This window comes from Rana temporaria, chromosome 6 (genome assembly GCF_905171775.1).
Source record: "Rana temporaria chromosome 6, aRanTem1.1, whole genome shotgun sequence".
Taxonomy (NCBI): domain Eukaryota; kingdom Metazoa; phylum Chordata; class Amphibia; order Anura; family Ranidae; genus Rana; species Rana temporaria.
In genome coordinates this window covers 172,292,558-172,299,884 of record NC_053494.1, presented here as the reverse complement: position 1 = coordinate 172,299,884, position 7,327 = coordinate 172,292,558, and positions in this window count along the sequence as shown.

Here is a 7,327-nt window from a genome sequence, read left to right as displayed (position 1 = left end):
TAGGAGGGGCTGGAGGAGACCCTATCTTCTGATTCCGGCATAGGTGCCACTGCTACGAGATGCCACAAAGTCGGAGGCACAGTGAGTAACACCTGTGATCATAGTTGCCATTAAAAGTCCTCATAACAGTTCTCAGATCAGCAGGTGACCTTGTTCAAGAGCACCTAATCCACTCATCCCACCATCCCATCAAGGAGTAAGAGAAGGAATAAAAATAAAGAATACATGAATGGGAGAGTAAAAGAGGGGTGGAACAAAGAAAAAGGGAGAGAAAGAACAAGAAAGACGGCTAGAGAGAGGGATGGGGGGAAAAAACAAGAAATTTGCATAGAGGGAGATAAAAGGGAAAGAAAGGAGAACAAAGAGAGTAGTACATCCGAAAATGTACCATAAGGGGTTTTAATACTGTACAAGTGGAAGGGACTCAGGGAGAGCTAAATGTCTGTGGGTTAGGGGTGCAAATTACTTGTCTTGCCCCGAATGCTGACAACCCACCATACGAAAATAATTTTACTGTTAGGGGTCCCCACAACTTGGGAAATTTTATCAAGGGGTCACAGCACTAGGAGGGTTGAGAACCACTGCTCTAGAAGCTCCGAGATGGTGTTGCCTGACTATTGGTACATTCTGTCTTCTTAACTTGTAAACCTATGTATCTTTGACATCCTTTGTGTATGCATTTCAACATTGTTGGAAGAACTGTTCCCTGCTCCCTCTGTAATACTTTTGTAGCGGGCAGCTGTTTTTCTCTGCTGATCCTGCTTTAAATTTAGAAGGTAGTCAGAGGATTAGTTACCTCTGACCTATTTGTTTTCAAATTTGGGCCTTTGTTCCAGCCATGACTGTACTGCAGGTGACCACTATTGTTGTCTGGGGTGTCGGTTCCACCCCAGGCCGAGGGTGGCAGCAGTCAGATCAAGGTGTGTTGGGTATTCTTTCTCAGCGGCCAATCAGTGGGGGTTGATCGCCTCGCTGTGCATGCTGGGGGAGTGTATTTAAGGGACAGACGGTCACAGGTTCTGGGTCGTCGTCTGCCCTGGGCAGTCATCCCACCACTCCTGTGTGTGGCCCTCCTGGCCGGGCGTGCATGTTCAGAGTTCCTGGCTCCGGGACCACGTTGGTCTGGAGTCGTGATTTGCCGGGTAGGCCCAGTAGTCAGACTGGGTCTGCATTAACAAAGTGGTCCTGCACTGTTCGTCCTAGAGGGAGGAAGCCACCGAATGAAGTACCTGTTCTGGAGAGCACCAAGCACGAGGCTGGTACACTCAGAGAGGCCTGAAATTCATTGAAGGACACACTAATACTGAAAGACTGAGCAGTGGTCGCTAGTCAATTTCCTGAATTCATAAGTAATTACTTTAAGAAGAGATCTGGGTGCTTAATTCTAAAGTGAGAGGATTCTGGACCAAACGAGTCTCCACCTTTCGGAAGGTTAGTAGCAAAGACTGTACCAAAGTTCAGTGTGACGCCCTGGCTGCTAGGACTAGTGAGAGAGGCCTATCCAGGGGCACACTACCCACTCTGGCTAGAGTGGCGACGAGAGTTTATGCCTGGAAGCAGGAGTGCTTCTGATCAAGTTCTACACCTGAACCCACTACCTATACCCTATTTCACCTCTTCAATCTAATGTTCGTTCTTTTACCACGTTTGGTAAATAAAGCAAAGAAAAAGAAATGCAACGTGTGGACATTGACTTTGTTTCAGCTCTCATCCAGCACCCTAGACGGCAAAGGTAACATGCCACCCAAAACAAACCAGCAGCTCCTTCGGGGGTAGTGCTACACTTTTTTCTGTCCCACTTGTTAATTTGGATGCAAACATTTGAATAAAATAAGGTTGTAACAAAAGTCCACTAGGTGCAATTTTAGTTTTTCTTAAAAAAAGGCTTCTGCTCACCCTCCCTTCACCCTTTGAATCATTTTGTTTAGCCCCCAGAGAAAAGTAAATTATCCAATAATTTGGAAATGTGACCCTCCCCTTTTACCCATAGTGCAGCACTGGGGGCCCAAGTGGCCAATTACACAGTCTGAGTGCTGTCACATGGTATTAACTTTAAAGTAATACTTTTGTTGGAAACTTACTGTCCCATGTCCATTTAAAACAAAAAATGTAGAATTCTAAAACTGGAAATTCACTGAAAAAGTACTGAAAATGCTGCAAAAACCTAATCCCATTTGATTATTTTGCAAACGTCAGCGTTGTTATCATGGCCGTCTTTAATATGGATTGGACCCTGGGCAAACATTTTCTTGGAAAACCCCCCCCCCCCCCCCCCCCCCCCCCCCCGGCCAATGAAATTTAGCTCTCCACCCCAACATCTAAACAAACAAACACGCACATAGAATTATCAAAAAAAAAAGGAAGTTGACAGGCTGCAGAGACAAAACTGCGCCCCCTGAATATTACGCCCGGGGAAGCCGTACCGGCTGCCCCCCCACGCTATGCCACTGCATGCAGCATTTTCAAATTTCAGTGGCCTTGAAGTCCACCCTGCTTTTGCACCATGCGACTTACCTGCAGTTCCTGCACTGGCAAGCTTGCTGCTTTTTAGGTATGTGGGCCATGCATTTAAAAACACAGTGCGTTTGCATGACACAGTTAACGCAAATGCACTGTGTTTTTTTTAAATGCATGGCCCACATACCTAAAAATGCAGCAAGCTTGCCAGTGAAGGAACGGCAGGTAAGTCGCATGGTGCAAAAGCAGGATGGATTTCAAGGCCACTGAAATTTTAAAATGCTGCATGCACCTTTTTTTCTGTGGGAAACGCAGGCATAGCAGCCCATTCAAATGAATAGGATGCTGTGCCTTTGAAAATGTGGCCCCCAACCTGCATACATGTGAATCAGCCCTAAAGTAGGCCCATCAAGCAGTGTCTGGTCTGGTGGTGGCCCAGGCAATGCAAATAAATCCTTCTGGACACAGCCACAGCCTGGACTGGTCAGGATTTACTAACTAACTGTCTGGATTAACTACCTATATGGGGAGCAGGAGTCTAGGGAGGAGAAAGACCTACCTTGTCCGGTCCTGGCCAGCTCAGCTCACTCTGATCAGTGGCTGCCTGAGCTGCCTCACTCACAGGAGCACTCTGCTTCGGCTCCACTGCGCAGTCCGACTCCTACCTCCCCGAGGCCTCCCGCCGTGTAGCGCACACACCATTCACGACAAGGGGCGGGGTCAGAGCGTCAGTGGTGCTCAAGGCCCCGCCCACTCCTCTCTCCTTGCTAGAGAAAATATTCAGCAGCAGAGACTGCACAGTGCGCCGATGCCAGGCCCGGCTGGGTGCCAGCTTCTGTGTGCAGAAAGTGCAGTCAGGCGACGGGTGGACCGCGGCTTAAGGGGCAGCTCTGCTTAAATTGGGCCCCTAAAGATTGACAAGGCCCTGGGCAGCTTCCCCTTTTGCCCTGCGGTAAAGACGGCTATGGTTGTTATTAGATAGACGGAAATAAAAAGAACAACAGAGAAGCCTTAAACAGGAGCACTTTTTTTATTAGTCACTCCTATACATACTGCTTAGGGGAATCTTTGAGCAGATAATGCCATTATTACACCCCCTGAGTTTTACATTATTGGTACAATATAATACAATATCTTATTGCTATAAGAAAGAATGAATGACATCAGACACTTTGAATACCCAATGTGTAAATTACTGGAACATACAGAACTGATTTTTGATTTCTCTTGCAAGCAGCATTTGCACTAAAATTATCATTAACAGCATCAAACAGAAGCATTTGTTGGGGAGAGGAAGTTTAACCGAATACTGCTTTTAAAACAAGTGCTGAACCAAACAAGTACACGCAATCACTTCTATTTTAATACCAAACAATGGTGTGCAGTTACCCCTAACAACCAAGCAGATTTCAACTTAAACTTAATTTTTAAAGTTTATGTTCTGATCAGTTGCTATAGGTTAGTGGACTTGCTGTAGAGCAGTTTTCAGTACAGTGGGGCATTGTATGTTCCTATCTGAGTCTTTCATTATTATTTCTAAGTGCTGCACCCTTTAGTTGGTTCCCCATAAGGATATATGGAAAATTCACCTAATACCGTGGACCAGAGTAGCTCGGTTGAAAAAAATCAGAGCTTGGCTCTTTTATAACAGGGGAGATGTCTCCAAGGGACTCTACGCTATGGTTAAGATCTGGCAAAGAACCATATCACATTCCACCTAAAATGTTCATGCAGAGTTGTAATTTTGCATCAAATACCTGTGGCCTGTTTGTTAGAATTATCTGCATAGCAATAGACTGTTAAGACTCGTACACACGATCGGACTTCCATCGGATAAATCCGTGGAATTTTGTCCGAAGGGCGTTGGCCGTGAACTTCTTCTGCATACAGATGGCAGAATTTTTACAGCCAACATACACAAAACTACGTTGTTTTTCAGCTCTTTAGCGCCGCCCTTTAGGCAACTTCTGCTAATGTTGTCTGATGGTTAGCATTGGTTTGGAGAATGCGTGTTTGTACTTTGTGGACACGCGATCGGATAATACGCTGGAACACATTTGTTGTCGGAAATTCCCACAACAATTGTCCGATGGAGCATTATACAGACAGTCGGATTGTCCGACAAAACACGTCCATCACACAATTGTTGTGGGAATATCTGATCGTGTGTATGGGCCTTAAGGTTTGTTAACAGTTATTTAGGAAATCAAATTACTATTATATTCAGTCTTGTTCATGTATAATAGAATTTATGATTTCCGAAATTCAGTAATCCAAAGCATGCCAAAATCCCAACTGACCTGCCCAAAGTAAATTCAAATCCGATTGGTCGCTACAAGGCAATACATTTTACACATCATCACTGCACATTGAGCTGAATTAATTAAAAGTCAAATTTGCCATAGTGGACAAATGCACACTGAAGGGCATTTTAAGCAAGATGGGACCTGGATGCAGGATGATACATACTGAAGTTGTCTCTAAGCGCCTGCATACTTTTCTTTCAGGAGGGCAACAGGGCCCCCAATTAAATAGTGACCAGCGTAATTTGCTGTGGTTCACTTCCTCTACTTGTCTACTAAGTAAGCCATGGGCCAATTGAGAAGTAATGAGTGTGGGAGGAGGCAAACCAATGTTTAAAGCTTCAACTTGTTGTAACTCACTATTGCGTTGCGTTCACCCTGGGTTTAGCGGGTCTAAAGCCACTGGGGGGAAAAACACGTGCAGGCAACTGGAGTTACATGTATTACCATCTTGTGGTTAGTTTACATGGATAATCCAGCCCACAGGTGTACCTGTGCTTTTTCTATCCATTTGCACTTCTCCTGCCCCTTTTAGCAGAGCTAGCTATGTGTATACTTCCATAAGAAAATTGGAGCTTACACAGGGCTATGGACTCTTTCCCTATCCCATCCACATGTGACAGTGCTAGGTGCCTGAATGACTAGTCACTAAGCTCTGATGCTGTCCCACGAGAGGAATGGGAGTGAATCACATGCTTCTTTTTACCTGTAAGTACTTGATTTTTTTTTCTTTATTCCCTGAATGGAGCAGCGGGGGAAGCAAAGGAAAGCAGGGCATTGGCTACTGGTGGGGCTAGCAGCTTGTTTTGTCTTGCACGGCCAAGGCGCAAATTGGCATTAAAACAAAGATTCACATCACATATTAAAAAAAATATGAATTACTTATGAGAATACCTGCATAGAACTCACATTTATGTTTAAAGGAGAAATAGAGCCAAAGCTTGTTTGGTTGTACTTCTCCTGTGGATCACAGGAGTACCCCGTTTTCAGCCGACAGCGGGCTAAAGCCCACCGTTGGCTGAGGTCACAGAGCTGGTCCAGGCTGGGGCAAGATCGAAACAATGAAGTCGGAATTCGCTCACATGCCTGGACCGGCACCAGGCTCAGCCTCTCAGTGAGTTGTTGAGAGCCTGAGACGGCTGCCCTCACCCCCTCCATGGCTCAGAGCTCCAGTAAGTGTGGGGGGGGGCAGAGCAGAGAGAGGTGACTGACAGTCAACAGCTCTCTGCTCAGGGAGCCCTGAGAGCTGAGCGATTAGCAGTGTTTGATTGCTCAGTTCTCGGTCTTAGAGCTGGTGGGGAACAGATACAGCATCGTAATAATGCTGCATCTACCTAGGCAAATATTATTCTGATTTTTTTTTATTTGCTAAATAGCTTCTGATGATGCAAGCGTTGTTCATAGCTGGATTTCATAATATACCACCATGGATAACTTTCATTGGTCCACCCAAGGTTCAATAACTCTCATATAAAACAATTATCTCAGTGCAAATCAACATGTACTGTATAATGTATACTGTTACTGTTTAATGTTTACCGCCTTAAATAAGATTTGTTTACTGTAGTAGGTAAAATTATAGATGGCAGTCCCCTCCATCCACAGAATTCTGCCACCCTTGTTCTGTGCCTATGTGACTTTTCCATGATGTGCTTTGACTTATCGCCCTGCATTAGAAAATAACACCTGAAATCTGATTAGTTGCTATAAGGCCCCTTTCACATTGAGGCGTTTTTCATGCGGTACAGCGCTAAAAATATCGCTGCTATACCGCATGAAAAAATCATGCCCTACAGGCTTCAATGTGAATGCCCGAAGGCTTTCACACTGAAGCGGTGCGGTAGCAGGAACGCTCCAAAAGTCCTGCTAGCCGCATCTTTGGAGCGTTATAGGAGCGGTGTGTTTACCGCGCCTTCCCATTGAAATCAATGGGAAACCGCGGTAATACCGCCCGCAATGCGGACGGTATTAACCCTTTTTCGTCCGCTAGCGGGGGTTAAAACCTCACCGCTAGCGCCCGAATATCGCGGTAAATACGACAGGATAGCGGCGCTACAAATAGCGCGGCTATACCGTCACCGCGGCTCCACCGTCCAATGTGAAAGCAGCCTAAGCAACACCACCAACTTTTCCTCTACTCCAATTTGTATACAAGAAGCCTTTGTTCTCAGTGTACAGGCTCTGACTGCGCCCTGCAATGGGTTTACCAAAAAGAGTAAACCATGCAAAATCTCATTAATTTCAGCAAAGCTCCTGGAACATTTACATATATATGCAACACTTTTATTAATACATCTTGTATATAAAATAAGTTTGAACACAAACTAAGCTCTGATCCTCAATGTTGCTTTATTGTACCAAGCAGCCACAATGCACACCTGTGTATAGCACACTAGCCTAGAGCAGTCTGGGTGTTATGTTCATGAATGGTGCCATAAAACACTATTGACTATCAGAACTTTGTGTAGTTGTTTGTCTTTGATGTTCTAATACAGAAGGGAAATCTCAGCCTGTACACCTCAACCTGGAAAAGGCTGATGGGGTCATGACTCCCCTCTATTTTACAT